Genomic DNA, 18,444 nt, shown 5'->3' with positions numbered 1-18,444 from the left:
ATGTTCAGGCTTCCATTTATCGTTTTAGTTATTTAAACGTTATAAAAACAGGATGTGACATCATGACGATTGACAGATTATTAGTCTCCTCCCAGTCTGAGCCTAAGGTCTGTGTCCTTAGATCTGAGCCACAGATATTTAACAGGCTGGAAAATTACAATAAATTACAAGGAAAAAAAACAAAAAAACAACGTATTTGGTGCGTCCGCTATTATAAACAGGCCACTGGGCCATGAGACATCCCATAATGTCTTATATCACCATAATGAAGCAGTTTAGACTCTTGAGTCATTATTAGAGTCTGTTTCTGAGGATACACTCACTCCATCCTCATCTCACAAAGTTTAATGTCACAGAAACACTTCTTAAACTAATAATTTCACTTTTTTTTTCTTGGACCTGGTTTTTTATACTTCGTCTCTTTGTAGGTTGTTTTTTTATTTATTGTGAAGAATGTCATTGTATTTGTCTAAACAGCTGTTTTTACTGAGCAACAAAACATCTTGAATCTTTAACATTTAACATTTATTACGTGCTTTTAAAAGTGTTTTTAGCATCGTCTGCATCCTTTAAAGCATCACTATGCTAAATCGCTCCCTATTTACATCTGTGTGACGAGCTTTTACCAAACTCGACCCTGACCAACATACTTTCATGCTTCCTATGAGCAATGATATAAAAAAAAAGTTGCATCAGAATGTTTAGAAAAAAGTTTTCTTATAAAAGTCAGGAGAAATCCAATGCACTAATTCACATATGATCTTTGTTTTTGGTTCTTTTCTGTTTCTTTCATTGGGTTTAAGTTTTTATTCCTGTCTTTGTCTTTATCATCTCTGTGACTATACTAATAATATGTGTTTGTACATATCACCCTGACTTTCACCTTTGTCAAGTCGTCTGTTCATTTCTCCTGTTTAACCGTTTGTTTTTATCTTTTGATGCTTTTTGTTTCTGATTTAAAGTTCTGTTATTTCCTGCTCTTGCATCGTGCGTTTGTGTCCTACGTCCATAACACAACGTGCTTGACATCTGGAGACATCGTTTGTCCTGGATAAACTCTTCCTGCAAACATTTCTGCAGCTCATTCATTCACTGCATTAAAATGTCTTTCTCGCAGAACTCTGCAGAGTGAGGACAAGACTCCACAAACTCTTCCTGTTTTATTTCTTGACATCTACAGACAAGTGGGTGAATTCTGTTGGAGGGGAGTTGCTACTGTGTGTTTAGCCAGATCTTGAATTAAATGCTCAGCCTAATTGGTTAAAAGTCCGAGGTGAGCTGGTACACGATCACCAGGAAGCTTCAGCGTGAGCAGAAAACGCTGAGCCGTAAAATCCCACGGCTTTAGGAAGAAAGCAGCAGAGCTTCGGTTCGATCTTTAGAAAAGTGCAGCAGCGAATCACACGATCAAGCCGTTAGCATGAGCAGCGTGCCCCCCCCCCACCCCAGCCCACCCCTCCAGCGCTTCATCTGTTTCATGAAAAGATTGACGAAGCTGCAGACTTTAATTGGATTCATTCATAAAAATAAAAAGATATTGTGACAGCTGTCCTGGCGTCGTTCACCTGCTTGGAGAGGAAACTCTCCAGCACAAGACGTTCAGCTGCTGGCGTCGTTTTGTGTTTCCAGACCATCTGATATCAGCTGAATGCAGCCTCAGTGTTCTTGAACAAAATAATAGACAGGTTGGCTGTAGAATTGTCCAAGTGTTAGTGTGTTTTAATTGCTTTCTGGCTTTGGCTGTGTGAGATTGTGTTTGCCCTGTGGGTGTATACCAGAGATTAGCAGCTCCCACAGAGCTGCAGGTACATAACGCTTGGCAGGGAGAGGGAAATTATGAACTTTCAAAATGCAATCTTCATAATGGCCAAAAGCGGAAATATGTGACTAACTGGAATAACCCTTAAAGGCTTTTCTTTCTTTTCAGACTCCCAGACCCTCTGCAGAGGTTGAGGAGGTAAAACGCAGAGAGATGTAGCATGAGATTAATTGTGAAGGAGGAAGAGAAGACGGACGGTGACATTAAAGGTTCACTCAGAGTCTGTGTGTGCTGCAGGAATTAAAGCCGGGACTTTGGTCTGTTTAGAGGAAAAGGAAGAGACAGAATTGATCGCAGAGCCCTCGAGCCACAAGTCAGAGCTTTTCAAATAGCAAAAACAAACCCAATATTCTTACAGAGCCACGAGAAGCATGGGTGGTGCACGATGAGCTGCCTTTAGATGAGTCACACAGGACACGAGGGGCCGGTTTAATAAGACACATATGAAACAATATGATCTGTGTGTGGGTCAAACAGCACCAACGCTGCTTTTACAGCGACAGGTTCATGAAGATGAACGTGTTCCTCTGGTAGCAGGTTTATCTTGCATCTTGCAAACTCTACTTTCATTTTATGCAAACCTTGACTTTTATATGCCCTAAAAATGATCAAAAGTGTTTAAGTTATGCACAAAATTGAAATCTGGCGTAATTGCAGATGTGTCCTGAGCAAACTAATGAAACATTCCCCAGTTTTAGGGGGAGATTAGTGGAGTTAGAGAAGCATCCTGCATCAGGGTGACCAGTGAGCAGACTGTCAAAATAAATGAACTTTTTTTTGTATCTCTGAGCTGTAAATGTCCTGATTTCTTTTCAGAAATCTGTTCACCTCACCCTCCATCCATGAGTTTCACATTTCTGGTTCCAGTTTGAAAATATTTACACCAGAATTGAACATAAATTGTGAGTTGAACTGATTCCTCTTCATGTTTCTTTACAGTAAAGGATCCGAGCACTTGTTGAATTGCTGATGTTCTGACACTGGTAGTTGCAGCCATGTCCTCACAGGAAGCTCGGCCCATGATTTCATGATTTCCCTCCGTCCACAGATACCGATGCATCTTCCTTGCTCCTGCAGCTGGAGGGTAAATATTCAGGAGCCGTGGAGGCTGCGTGTGAAACTCTGCGGCTCAGGTGTAAATGTGCAGAGGAACTTCATTTGTTACACTAAGATTCAATGAATGGAAATGAGATTACTTGGCTTTTTCTTTTCTATCTGGGAGCTGAGGCCATGCATCTCAATGAATTTAAATATTTCACAGAGCTGGACATCACCTCGCAGCAGCAACACGCGTTAATAGTTTAAGGACGAAGCAGCTACACGTGTTCACGTTCAGGCTCTTACCTTTCCTTTCTTGTGCTGCTTCATCAACACAATGTGTCCACAGGGAAATTAAGCCACATATATATATATGTATATTTAAATATATGCATGTGTGTGTGTGTGTGTGTGTGTGTGTGTGTGTGTGTGTGTAGTACACAGGCCACACAAACGCATACGTACTGTCAGCGGAGCACAAATGTTCCAGTGTTATTTAAAGAAGTCCAATTAAATGTAATGCTCAACATAATCTCTCTCTCCACTTTCATTAACTTGCTTTTCTGCAGAAATACAGGAGTGACAGGGACCTCCCACGCCTCCCACGTCTGCACAGTGCAACAGCAGCCTCTGGTGGAGGCGTCCAGCTCCGCGGCTGCACAGCGTCTCCTTTTTAACCCGGATCAGGGGTCAAACGTCACAGGCTCATTTCACGCCTCAGGTCAAACTCTTTTGTGTTTTAGGGGAAGAAACTGCTCCACTCTACTTGTCTGACTACCTGGTGGCAGTGGTTCCTGAGAGTTCCCTTTTTCTTTTCTGATGGTGTTTTAATTGAGGGAAATTGCAGCACAAACTAAATAAATATATATTCTACCCCTGTGTTTTCTTATTTGACATTAGAACTACAAACCTTCTGAACACGTCTCTGGACCAAATGAAATGACACAAGTTTAACAAACAGATTAAATGAAAAAGGTGCACAATAAATAAAAAATATCTGTGAATGTAACGTAAAGCCCAATTATTCAGCAGAAATGGAAGTCATTTATAAAACGTTATCTTTTCTTTTTCTGGTGATTTACAGGCTACAGAAAAATATACACATGGTCAATGGATGAGATATAATAAAAAATAACAATGCACTAATTTAATTATAGAATTATCACTCTACCAACAGATTAAACCTTATTTTCTCTCATTTCCTCCAACAAATTTATGCTCAAATACAAAATGTTCACTAATGATAAATGCCATGGTTCCTTGTTGAGGAGCTGGAGTCGCTTCCATCGAGTTGCCTCTAGTTTCTTAGCAGCAGCGCTGCTAGATAATAGATCTAAAACATCACAAACGGAATCATCATTCAACAGAAACTTCATCTTTTGTATCTTCAGGTCGGTCTCAACGTCCTTGAGCCTCAGACGGTTCTATAAAAATATGAAACACGACGTCTAGTCAGGAGAGCAGTGAAGGACAGTACGTCTGCTTTTTAATCAACGTTAATATTTAGTTCAATATCTGGAACCACAAACAAAGTTACAGCGGAATCTTTCCTGTGTCGCTGTATTGTCGGGACAGGAGCAGAACATATGGATCAGATACGTTAGAGTATAAACTCACCAGATATGTGTTTTAAAAGTAAACTCGTGTTTTCTGCCTGATCTCAGAGTTGGTCAGAAACTTCCCTCCCAGGCTCCTGCCTCCGTTTAGCTTCAAGTTCAGAGGCTGAATTTTCAGCGAGACATTTCATCAAGAGGGTTTGAGAGTAGAAAATGTTCCATGGTTGAGCAGCAGGAACAGAGAGAAGGGTGGACTGTTCTGGATTTGCATCAGAGAGGAAACAATGAGGAGTTTTATATTTAATTAAAGATTAAAGATCCATTTGACCCTTGAAAGTTCAAGATTCAGAAACCTTCTGATCTGAAGCTGCTCGATACTCTGACCAGTTGTTCTCATTTGCAGACGTGTTTTTTCTCCTTCGTCAGAAACGTACCTGGTGGTTTTTATTTTTTGCTGAGCTTCCTGTCTCACCTGCAGCGAAGTCTGCGTGGAGGAAGAAGAGACGAAGTCTTCAGAGGGCGACCAGTTCACTTTGTGTCATCGGCTGTAATTGGATGTTTCTTTGTTCAGAATGAGCCGACAGCCAATCACATAATGGGCCCGGTCCTGTTTGTCCTGATTGACAACTTTATGACAAAAAGAGGTATAATGAAATAAATTGGGCACCGGTAAAATTACTGGTGGAGAAAAAAAAAGATTCTGGACTAATGTAGTCCTGGATCTGCTTCTCCATCCAGACTTTCATGAGTTTGTCAGAGCTCTTCATCACACGTGAAGAATTCCACCTCTGGTTGAAATGTGAAGCGTGGGGATGAGCAATGGCTGCTCTGCAGGAAAATATCATTAATGAAGGCCGGAGGGACACAGCTGACCCTGGGTCGGTCCACTCTGACCCCACCGGGAGCTGGAGGGGGACCACGGACGCCTCAGCCCCATCAGGTCTGAACGGAGACTGGATGAGGACAGGTTACTGGTTTTTACTGGTGAAACCACCACAACGAGTATTAAACAAGAGCAGGAGTCAGATGATCAGACAGGATGGAAACACACAGTGATTTTACAGGTTCTCTGTATATCAGCAACAGGAGGAGGAAGAGGAAGAACATTATGGTTCCAGACTCCAACATGTTGGACATTTGATCATTAAATTCTGTCTGTCTTTGAGTCCAAATGACAAATCTGAAGAAATTCCTACAAGACAGACAATCTGTCAGTTTAAGTTTGGTTTTAAACCTTAGAATAAAGAGTTCATTTGATTTTTAATTCATTCATTCGTTCGTTTTCTGTGACCCTCTTGTCCTGTGGAGGGTCAGGGTGGAGGAGCTGGGGTCTGTCCCAGCTGTCACTGGACGAGAGTCTCAGTTTACGTCAGGAGAGACGCTCACACCTACGACCAATTTAGAATAAATGAACCTAAGGAACGATGGTGGGAGGAGCCTGGAGAGAACCCACGCAGACACAGGGAGAACATGCAGGATTAGAACCCAGAACCCTCTGGCTGTGAGGCATCACCCACTGTTCCCTGCTCTGGTTTTAATTTAAAAAGCAAAAACAAAAAACAAAAAGGCTAAATGAGTAAATCTACCTTTGGTCAAGAAAGAGAATTAAAGGAGAAACCAGTGGTTATTAGATTGGATTCATATAAAATAATAATAAGAATAAGTTGTTTCCATCAGTCAGTGATTTCAAATCTTTTCTCTTGTTCAGATTTAATTTTACACTTTCTGACACAAGGGATCTGGTGAACTTTGATTCACCTGGAGAAGAACCAGGTTTATTTAGACCTGGACCAGCGGTCACCATGGAGGAGACTACTTCCTGGACCAGTGGTCACCGTGGAGGAGACTACTTCCTGGACCAGTGTTCACCGTGGAGGAGACTACTTCCTGGACCAGTGTTCACCATGGAGGAGACTACTTCCTGGACCGTTGGTCATCATGGAGGAGACTACTTCCTGCTTCAGTCAAGGACATGAAATCACTTGAGGAGAAACAACATAAGTTTTTCTTGCGCTCGTGCATCAGTAAAAACATGATTTCTATTCCACTTCAAACCAACTTTATTTATAAAGCACTTTAAAACAACCGTACTGTACATATATAAATAAATAAAAGACAACAAATAAAAGATGCAATACTCATGAATACAACATAAATTAAAAAGACATAAAATACCAGTAAAAAAAATACCAGCTATGCAATAAAATAGGACAAAACAGTAAAATAAAATGAACATCTTAGATGTCAAAGGCCAGAGAGAAGAGCCGGGTTTTAAGACGCTCTATTTAAACTCTATGACCAGCATTAACACCATATTGCATTAACATGCTCACACTGACACTGTTGACATGCTTAGCCTCGTCTAATATTAATAGCTGATGCCCTCTGGATGAGCAGGTTCACGGATGTTTGACAAATCAGATTTTGGCACAAGATGGAATGAATATAAAAGAGTTAATGCACGAGAATACGTAGAGCAAACGGCTAAAAATGGTGCACAACATGCACACAGTGATGAAAAATGTGCAGCACTAAATGTTTAATTGTGATTTAACTTAAATCAACAGTTCTTCTTTTGCCTCTTATGTGCATGTAATCCCAGGCTGACTCCTTGATGCCGTGACCGGAGCTCAGTGGGGCACAAACCATCTGCTGCAGAGCTGCTTGTTGTTGTTGTGGCTGAAGACGTGGCTCTTTGTGACTCTAGCTGGATGTTTAGCTTAAACATCCTGCACAGAACTCATTTTTCTCCCAGTGTGGCTCCTGTATGTAACGGCTTGATTCTGAAGGTTTGTGGGGTCATATCCACTTTTACTATTGCGTTGGCCTCACAGTAGCTGGTCTTCAAGGTTTCCAGCGTTTTCTGAAATTCTTCCACAGTCCACGGTCTTTATCGGCTTCAGTTCATTTTTGATGGATCTTTTTAAACAGGTCAATGTTTCTATTTTCCTCCCGTCTAAGTGTGTGATAATGTCGAGTTCTTTCAAACTTATCATTTAAAGAAAGCTCTCCACGGTGCAACAGACCAGTTGAGGAAACGTCACTCGAACGTCCAGACAGAGGATGCTCAGTTAGAGCAGAGCCTGACTTCATTCAGATTCACCGTTTACATCAGTTTAGGAACAAGAATAATCTACCCCTGTCACTCAAAGCGGGAACGCCCTTAATTATGCAGACTTTTAAACCTTAATAAAAAATAAACGAATGAGTTAGAAAAAAACGTTATAAACGCTGTAAACATGTTTAATGATGCTGTAAAATTGGATTTTTTAACATGGGGGTCTATGGGGATTTGCGCCCCTTTGGAGCCTCTAGTGGCCACTCGATGAACTGTAGTTTTCTGCACGTCCACATGGACTTCATGGCTCAGACCTGGAGGTTGACGCCTGTTTACCTCGTGTCGCTAACTGAGCTTTTGGCTCTTACATCATGGGCAGCAATGGGAAGCATTTGGACTTTTTATTTGATGCTGCAGCTCAGACCCCTGCGCTGTGGCCTGATGTCCACCTCACTGGAAAAGTAACTACACGTCACAGTGACATAAATAAAGAGCCGTGACTGGTCTGCTTGGTAGTAGAGTGTTTCCTCTTTAGTGTTTCCAGCTTCTTCTCCATCTCCACAATTTTCTAATTGATTGTTTTGGAGCAGTAAAGATGGAACACATCAAGGAAAGATTAACTGAGGCCTGCAGAGAAATAAACTCTGCATCTTCATTATTTATAGGTCCAGCCCAATTAAGATCAGACTGGACTATATGTAACCTCTGAACTTAGATGAGTTGAGCAGTTTATCTTAAATAAAGTCTAAAAAATAAAATACCACACGGTACGTTCCTGCCTGGATCACACTCAGTGCTAACGTGTACATTTCAGATGCATTAGTTAAATATATCACGTGGAGCTGAGATTATCTTCTTGTCACGTATTAAATGTCGACTTGTAAATAGTCTGCACAATAATTTATATTCTTATTAAAACTAAAACCGCTCGGCTTTGATTTCAATAAAGAAAACATTTGTGATATTTAGGCTCCGGGCTAAAAGAGAACACTGCGTTATTTTTCAGATTTATACACAGACAGTTGTGACGTTAGCATCAGACGAACTGGATTCAAAAATACTGGTGCTGCTCTCTGGTTTCCTCAGCCTCATATCAGTGAAATACTAATGTCTGATAAGTAGAGCCAGCCTCTGATTTAATTGCACGGGTGTGCATTTTTGTCACGAAACAACCATTCTGGCTTAATCACAGCGGCGTTGTGTGTTCCTCTGCCTTTATTGTGGAGCGCGTGGTGCAGCATGCTAATGAGCTAATGCAGTCCCACTGTCACTGCAATTAGGAGCGTGTACGGCGGCTAATGTGAGGAAGTGGTGGTCGGCCTTAAAGGCGAACGGGAGCAGGTGTCTGCAGGTGTTATTGTCAGCGCGAGGCGGGCGGTGACGCTGACATGTACTGGAAAATAAATGAGGCTTTTCAGGAGTCTGGAGGCTATCTGAGGATGCACAGACTGTCGTGGGCCGCGTCTGCTTTATGAAATGCACCAACCCAGCGCTTGTGTGTCTTTGTATCACTCTTTTTGTTCCTCCCTTTCCTTCCCCATCTGCTTTTTTTTCCACCCACTCCCCTTCACCCTGCACCCTTTACCTCTTACCCACCCCACTCCTCCCCCCTCCCCCCTCCCCCCTCACGTGCTCATATTTGCCGGTGCAGTATGCCAGCTATCACGGCAAACGGCTGTTTTTATTTCAATTCCTCAAAATTGGATTTTAATGAATTCTGCAATGAATAACCAAGCAAGAAATTATTTTCCAATATCCTCCCATGATATTCCACCATCCCTCTGTATTAGCGGAATTAATACTCGGAGCGTGCTGGAGATGCTGCATCAGGTGATGCAGGATTTGATTAGGAGTTTAAAGTTTTCAGCAAATCAGGTGTGGGAGCGAATCGTGTTTTTCTTTTTACTTTTTAATCTAGGAAAGAAAACTGAAGCCGCCAGCAGGAATACTAAATGGTCTGCATTTGATTAGCATACCGGGAAAGAGCCTTTGCCATTTCCTGTCGTGTCTTGGAGCTCTTTGGAGGGATGTGTCCGTCTTTGATGATGTGCAGAACGTAAAGGTGAAATAAATACGTTGCCAACTAGTCTGTAATGAACAATGTCACCTGTGGCTTCTTAGCTGCTGTTTGCATCACAAAACGCATGCAGGAGTTTTACTCCTAAGCTACAGGGTCTTTGTTCTTTGAAGGAAAAGGCTTTTGCAGGAAGCAGGAAGCAGGAAGCAGGGGGTGTGGCTTTGTGACCTTCTGGGCGTGGCCAGGTACCAGGGAACATAGAACGTGATTATGTAGAAAACGTGGTTTTAATGTTGTGGCTGATCAGTCCAATGACATTCATAATTTCTCACTTTTCCCAGGACTTCCTCTCAGTTTCATTCCTGTTCTTTAGTTCATACCCACCAATCAGCCACAACATTATGACCACTGACAGGAGAAGTGAACAACATTAAAATTCCGTCTTCTTCTAGGAAACTTTGGGACCTGGTAGTCATTCAGTGGTGTGGATCTTACTTAGACGTGTAGCATCCACCTAGACCAGACCCTTACATAACACCAATGTCTTCAGGCCTGGATGTGGACAGGAATCAGCTGACTAGGACACGTTGTGATATCTTGCAGTCAAGATTGTGTCTTGGTTTTGCAGAACACAAAGAAATAAGAAAAAATCCACCAATGCACAAACACTGACACTGGTGCTGGTATGACAGAAGGACACACACACACACACACACACACACACACACACACACGCCTCAATGGCCGCCGTCACCCTCCAAACAAAGAGACGTCTTCTCGTTGCATCTCCTCCTAATCCAAGGATGTAATTAGTGCTTTCGTAATAAGTGGTTTGTGCTTGAAACAATGGAGATGTGAATGGAGGCACCTCTCACCACGCATGGACGCGCTCAGAGCAGAGGTCACTGGAATATGAAGACAAATACAGGACGTCAGAGTGTCGCAGGGACACGGACGGACCGGTCGGGAACATTTGAGTGTAATTACTGAGTCTAGGATTGATGCTGGGGGGGTTGGAGGTTCTTGCTGCAGTTTTATAAAATAAAAAACACCTTTCTGGACCATATGTGGTTTATAAAGAGATTAGAGGTGACTTTTTGTCAAAGAGTGGAGTTTGCCTTCTCCTTCTGATGGAGATTTTCTAGCAACGGGTTGATTCTGCTCCACAAAAAGATCTGCTGGGTCAATAAAAATGTTCTGATGTAGGATATTTCAGATTTTACCTTCTATTTACCTTCTATTTCACCTCATATTCCTGTTAAACAGATTTCTAGAGAGTAGCTGATTTCTCTTATTTATCCTTTATGCACCACAGAGAGACACTGATGTTCACTAAGTTAGAGGAACATTCATGAAACCAGCAGATCTTTGGTTTGTTTTAGAAACCATCTCTTTAATATTTAGTCTTGTTTTATTCCACTCTACAGTTTTATATTCTTCTATTCTCATTACTTTTTATCTCTTTTATTGTTATTTTTATGTTGAGTGTTTCTGTTTCATTCTATATTTTTATCTTTACCTCATTATATTTTATCATTTCGTATTTTACTGATGTTTATTCTGATATTGATCTTTTGTTATTTTAACTTCCAGTCAAACCGTTTGGGCTTCATGATGTTATCTGAGTGTTGTGTAGGTGAATGTCTGTTGAACTGAATGCAGAGTTACTGTTTTTTAAAATCTGTCTGTGCTGAAACGTGAAATGGCTTCACACCAGGTTCATATTCTGACTAAAGGTTGAGTTTCACTCTGCCAGGCTAACATTTAGCTCTAGCATTTAGCTCTAATGTTTAGCTCTAACATTTAGCTCTAATGTTTAGCTCTAACATTTAGCTCTAGCGTTTAGCTCTGGCTAAAAGTTAGCTTTTCTTTCTTCAGTATTCAGCGGTGAAGGCTGGTGGGTGTGAACCCAGGTGCAAAAAGGGGAAGACAGAGCTACAAAACTGAGGATATAAAATCTTTAATCCCAAAAGGAAGCAGGAGGTCATGCATTTTGTGCATGACCTCCTGCTTCCTGCTTCCTGCAAAACTTGGCAAACGAACTAGCAAGGAGCAGGCAAAAATCTAAAAAACGAAGACAAAGCTGGTCACACACGTTAGTCAAACAAGAGTAACGTTGGATGTACAAAGCCAATCTGGCTACATGGAATACACAGAGAAACACGTGAGTTAATCAGCTAAGGCGTGAAAAAAGGGACAAAGAGGGAACGTAAAACTGGGAAGACTTTCAAAATAAAACAGGAAGTGCACAAGAAAACGCGACGGATTCTGATGAATGCAGCTTTTATCTCGTGCTCAAATTTCTTTTTGATGCAAACAGGAATATCGGTTTAACTTCATCACGTTCAAACATTAGTGATAGGTTTCTCCTCTCGATCTGTATTATTGCTTCTTTCCGTTTTCCTGAGATGAATAAAATCAAACGTTCTTTCTTTAATCCTCCTCTTTGCGTCCGTCGTCCTCCTCAGATCCTCCTCCCTCGGTGACGGCAGTATCAAGTGAGATTAAGTGACTTTGTAAGTCATCAAGGCTGTGTCTTGTAATATTGATCTAGTATACAGGCTGAAATAGGGTGATCATTGGAGAAGTAATTATAAAGGGCCCGGGCCCCCGTCCTCCCGCTCGCTGTTTATCGGCTCACTCATTAAAAGACATTGGCAAGCAGACGGGACCTATCTCTCCATTTTCCAGTCGACCACACCGTAAAAAGTCGGCGGGTCATGGCTCCCGGTGGCGCGATAAGCAGCGAGCGCCAAATTGGAGGAGGACTGATTACATCCCCGAGGAGATGTGTGATGAAGCTCTCGGTTTCATCCGAGCTGTCTGCTCCCATTTCATTCAGCCCTCCATCTCTTTCAGGCCTCCTCCATCACCGCTCGGTTAACTGCGCCTCCTCTCCGCTCACATCGCTCTCCGCTCCGTCTCAACACAGACTCATTCCTCAATTAATTAATCTCTCGGCCGTCGACCTGGAAGGTAAATGCCACATTCTGACTGGTTGGACAGTTTTTATCACCTTTTTCGGGGGGAGGCCATGAATCTTTACAACATAAGGTCACAAACACCATTAATTATTTTCTTTTAAGTTAAGCTAGTTAGGTCAGGCTGATGGATTATACCACTATTACTTCCTGTTTCCCTGCACGGCTGTTGCATGTATGCACATGGTCAGGTTCTCCAGAAGTCATTTAAACAAATCCCAGCTTGCGCTGTTGCAAAAATATTCTGTGCATCCACTCTTCCAAACACAGAGGCGGCGTATTTCCTCGGGCATTTTGCACATCACCTGCATACAGTTATTTTAAGTTAGCTAGTTAAGTTAGGTCGGGCTGATGGATTCCACCACTATTACTTCCTGTTGGACATGGACATGGTCAGGTTTTCCTATAACCTCCTTCATACCACTAGCAGAGGTCATTTAACCAAATCCAAATTAGTGCAAACATATTCCATGCATCCACTTTTCCGTAAATAGATGCAGTGTATTTCCTGCCCTTGGGTATTTCGCAGGTTGAGACGACATCATACGGTCACAAACACCATTAATTATTTTCCTTTAAGTTGAGCTCGTTAGGTCAGGCTGATGGATTATACCACTATTACTTCCTGTTTCCCAGCATGGCTGTTGCATATATGCACATGGTCAGGTTCTCCAGAAGTCATTAAAAGAAATCCTACCTTGCATTAGTGCAAAAATATTCCATGCATCCACTCTTCTGTACAGAGATGAAGCGTATTTCCTGCCCTCAGGTATTTTACACGTTATTTCCGTAGAGACCATCCTGATAACGAGTGCAAATAAACTCCAGCATCTTCTGGGCTGCAGTAGATTTTTTTTTTTTTTTTTTAACAGCTGATCTCTACTGTTGTTTCAGGACCAAGAACAGGAAGGAATAGTATCTGAGTGTATTCTTGAGACGTGTCCAAACTCGGTGCATTCTGATGAGACTGAGAGGAGATGCAGTCTTGTTGAGACGTCTGTGTCGGCTTAGCTACGTCCACAGCCCAGACCCTGACGTCGCAGCCTGACGAGCACCCAACCAGAAACGTGACTACGCGTTTGATCCGCTCGGTGCTTCTCCATCTCCACAACTGATGGAGGTTCAGAGATACAAACATATGCATGACTCATCTTCGAAGTATCAGTCTGCATTGTTGAAAGTGAAGCAGGAAATAAAACAAAAATGAACCCGACTGGTGAAAAGACACCAGTTGTTACAGAGTGAACCAGATGGATGAGTTCCCTTTACATAAATGCTTTTTAAGAAGAACCGTCTTTACTCCTTGGCCTTGTAGTGTATGGTCCTCTTCTTGTTTCTCTTCCTGTTTTTGGGTTTGTGAAATGTGTCCATGGTTTAAAGGTTAAAGGTTATTTACCAGATGTAAGGGGACAAGGTTTCTTTGTTCGTATATAACCATATATGTGGAGAATGTTGCAGCTGAACATGAGGGGGATTTGACAATTGGCACCAGAGACTCTGAGATTCGTCCAGGATTAGTTTAACACTGTTTAAGTTTTTAAAAGAGAGGAACTGTCAGCGGTGATCACTTCTTTTCATCAGCATTTGATCTGTTTTCATTTCCTCATCTGATCACTCAGGGTGTTAACAACCTTTTTATGTCTTGATACACTGATGTTGATATTTATTCAAAAGTTTTATACGACTTTGGTGCAAATGCTCTTTGCTTTTAAGGTGCTACATAAATGAACTGAGCTTAAATGAGCCTTCATGGGGTGAAGTGAGGAAACAAAAGTCTGTATGTGCAATAAAATCTTCATAACATTACATGACACACGGTTGACTGACTCATATCCATGGCTTGGTTTTTATTTGGTTTAAAGATTTTACTCTTATTTCACCCGGAAATAAAATCCCAAAAGTTTTTTTTTTTTTTTTTTCAGTCCTGGAACGAGAATGTGGAAGAAGATGAAAACAAATAGAGGCCTGCAGTCGACCCCAGCTGTTCTTTAATAATATAAATCCTCTACCTGCACCAGTCACGATGCTGCGTGGGGTCCACACGCCCAGAACGCCTCGGGGCTCTTCCACAGAAAGCATCAATTAGACCAGGATGAATTCTCTTGGCTTTTGTAGCAGAGGATACAGAGGCGTCTACCTGTGTAGTCGGGTTTGGCCGGGGGGCATGAAGCTATATGGAGGCTGGGAGAGGTTGGATGGAGGCGGGAGGAGGAGGAGGTGGAGGAGGTCTGGGCCTGGGGGGGGAGGGGGGGCAGCAGGGCCAGAACTGGAAAGGACAGCAGTGAAGGTTGTATGTTAAAGAAAACTTAGACCTCAACTTAACTTCCCTCTTCCTAATTAAAAGCAAAAAAAAACAAAAAAAAAAACAAGCTTCTTGTTGAGTGGAAGCCAATTAGCCGCGAAGTTCAGCTGTCATCAGCGTATTCTCAGGAGAAGTGGTGTCCCACAGAGAGAGCTGAGCTGCTGCCCCCTCCCATCAGCGTTTTACTCCAGATAATGAGCCAAGTGAAAGACAATAATCAGCTACACTGGTTTTCTTCTCATAATATTCATTATGGAGCCCCCCCCCGCCCCCCACTTTCCTCGGCCTGTGAGCGCAGACGGAAACTCAAAGTCATCCCAGTTCAGGGGCCACGTCACAGACCGGGGGCCCGATCAGAGACATGATGATGTCCTGAGACCTCAGCTTTTATTTGGCGCATTAATTTAATTTGAGATTAGTAACTTTAAAGAAGAATAAAAACTAAGCATCATCTTTGATCAGGAACTCAAAAAAAAAAAAAAAACAATGTCCTCATATGTGGACACAGGGATTATTCCACTGTATGTTATAATAAATTCACCCAGTGTGTAACAAATATAAAACTGTGCAGAGACAGAATTGCAAACAATGAAGTCCCGACGTCAACAAACGAGTACTTGCTCATTAGTGACTTTTTAGCTCGTTACTTATATCAACCTAGAGGAGTTAATAATCACAGCGACGCTGAGTCTCAGGATGAACTGTTGCTTCATTAAACATTTGATGAACAATCTGATATGACCCAGGAATAAATGTGCAATTTATTGGCAATAAGCTAATTAGAAATATCAGGTCCTTTTATCGGAACATTTAAAGTTAACTGCAGCGGGTTGGTTTTGGTCCGCGGGCCGTAGCTTTGACACCTCTGATGTAAATAATCATGGTTTAGACCTATTTATTGTCAATCAAAGCTTTTTCAATTTTGAAATAAATTACGTTTCAGTGACTCCCAACAGCAGCTATTAACATATATTAGAATGAATTTAATTTAATTTAATTTGAAATAATATATTTAAAAAATAAATAAAATAAAAATATAAATTATAAAAATAATAAATATTTTAAAAAATCGATCTATTTGTATTACTATAAAATAAATTAACATGTTATATTGCACGGAGAGTTATAAATATTTTTACTGCACATTATATGTCCATTCTTTGGGGTGTTATGTTGAGTTCAAGGACCTGAGACCTTGTGGGATGAAGCAGAACCTGGTTGTTGTTTTTTGTTTGTTTGTTTTGCAGCGTCTTGTACGGGAGGACGTGAGGTGTCGATGATCTCGTCTGTCGTCACCTCGTCACAGGAGCGTCACAGTTTTTACAGCGTCACACACGTCGTTAATAAAAAAATAAATAAATAAAATCAGATTCTCACACTTTAACTGTTAAACGCTGCTAAATGCTTCACCACCTGCTCCTCCACAGACAGAGTGAGAAGAAACCAAACTATCACAGACACTGTTGTTGAAGCAGAAATAATGACCGGGGCCTGTTTATTTATGAGCAGCTCATCTTCATGTGGAGGCCTCTCTCCTGCGCCACCGAACTCGAGTGGGTTTTAGAGTCTAAACTCACGGCGCCCCACATTCCCTCGTGTCTCCATCCTCCTCGACTTGTAATTGAGCCTCGGAGCTCGTGGTGGGTTTGTGATTTAACCAGACATGCTCGCGTCGTAATAACCCAGATTAAATCTGAAAGCAAACGACGGCCTGTCCCACATCAGACTCTGACCGTGGAATCCAACACTCGTCTGAATGGTTGCAGGTTAACAGCCGAGCAGACGTGCAGACGGAGTTGGAGAATGGTGGTGGTTGCTTTTTGGGGGGGCGGCGGGGTTATGGCGGGTGGCCGGTGGCGGGGCAGAGTTGTAGAAAGGCCCTTTGGTATGGAAATAGGAACTGCAGAGAGCAGATATGATAAAATATCAGACTTTCACACAGAATGCCAGGGGCTGTTTGGACATCTGCTGTGTGCTGTGCAGCTATCTGCCCCCCCACCACCCCCACCCCACAGCAGAAACACATGGGAAATCAACATGCACGCATTACTTGAGGCAACATACGCATGGCTCCGTGGTCGACCCACGCACTATTTAAAGGGGAAATCCACACAAACGCTGGTATCAGCGCGCGGCGGCGAACGCCCGGGATCCAGTTTGTCAATTACGACCAATGAGACGTCACATTTTAAACACCTGGAGAGTGAATGGATGCCCCCCCCCCACACCGCTGACAGGAGCCTTAATAAACTACAACTATGCAGCAGCCTCGACACACGGCGCGTTCACCGCCCTCGCTGAGCTTCCAGCTCTCGCTCCGACCACCTACATGAATAACCCACAGCTGATCAGAAATTCAATGAAGCCATATGTTGCACTAAGGCCCGAGAGCGTCGGGCTGGTGTTTATATCTGCCAGGGGTTTTGTTTTTTTTTAGGAGACGAACAGGTACCTGAATGTAATAATGTGGTAAATAAGATGGTGGACGCTGCACAGGAGCTCAGCTTTGAGTCTGACTGGCTCCTCTTAGTCCACGTTCAGGAGAAAATCCAGGAGGTTTAGAGCCGAGCAAGTAGCTCTGCATATACTAGGAACGTGTCTCCTGGTTGGTGCGTACAGTATATATGTATGTATTTGTATCTGCACCAATCAGGCATAACATTAAGACCAGCTCCCTAATACTGTGCAGGTTTCCTTTGTGGTGACTCATCAGAAAACAGACATGGAACTTTTCTGAGCGTGTTGAATGTTGTTAGCAGGGTTGGTTGGTTGGTTATAAATAATAAAATGATATAAAAATGGGGAATAGTCCTTGAGGTAACTGGTGATTAACACAGATAAAATGTTGATGGTTCATCCTCTGGGAACCATGTGACTGAAGCAGGTTTTTAAATCACTAGAAAAATCTCTGATGAATGAAATATTTGACCTTAATCCACATTAAAGTTACAATTTGGATAAAAACCAGAGTCAGAGTTTCATGGAAGTGATTCATCCTCTGTTTATCAGGAAAAAGGTTCAAATCGGAAGCCATCAGTGCCCTCACAAATAAATAAAATAAAAAAATAAAAATACAAGGTGAGGTTATAGTTTGCCTCCTGGTTTTACATAAACATGTCATAGTGTTTTAGGATCCATTCTACAATTATAACTTTTTATTTTCTGACTTTTATCTTCTAAAAGTCTGTCAGAAGGTGAAAAGTGTTGCATGATAGAAGGTGATGTATGTTCACATGGATTTTTTTCCATGCAGAAATACTGAGTGAGTATTTATTGTGCTTGAGATGATGCAGAAAAACCACGTCAGTCATAAAAGAGTCTCTGTGTAAAAGTCAAGTAAAACATCAACTCTAGTGAAACACCCCCCTCTAGCGTCAGGAGAGAAAACTACACTGTTAAAAGAATAATCCGAAACTTCTTTGGAACATTTGGAAAAGAAAAAAATCAGCAAACAGCTCCTTCACTCTGAGATATTTAGTCATCAGAAATATTCTGGAAGGATTTTAGCAGAGGAACAAAGTCTGAAGCCAGATTAGGGCAAATTCTCAATAAAGATTGAATGTTCAACATAACTTTACGGATCAACGCAGGGAAATTATATAAAACATATAATAAAATAAAATAAAATAAAAAGAATGAGGCAGAAGTGAAATTCAGAAAAAATGTACAGTCC

General features: G+C 41.9%; 1 protein-coding gene across 1 annotated transcript in view; it reads right to left on the bottom strand.

Annotated features, from left to right (window-relative positions):
• Positions 1-18,444, bottom strand: part of LOC124995607 (NACHT, LRR and PYD domains-containing protein 12-like) — a 1,019,357-nt gene that overhangs the window by 627,429 nt on the left and 373,484 nt on the right. The window lies entirely within an intron of this gene.

This window comes from Mugil cephalus, chromosome 18 (assembly GCF_022458985.1).
Source record: "Mugil cephalus isolate CIBA_MC_2020 chromosome 18, CIBA_Mcephalus_1.1, whole genome shotgun sequence".
NCBI lineage: Eukaryota > Metazoa > Chordata > Actinopteri > Mugiliformes > Mugilidae > Mugil > Mugil cephalus.
The sequence above is the reverse complement of the archived record's forward strand: the minus strand, read 5'-3'. Positions and strand labels throughout refer to the sequence as shown.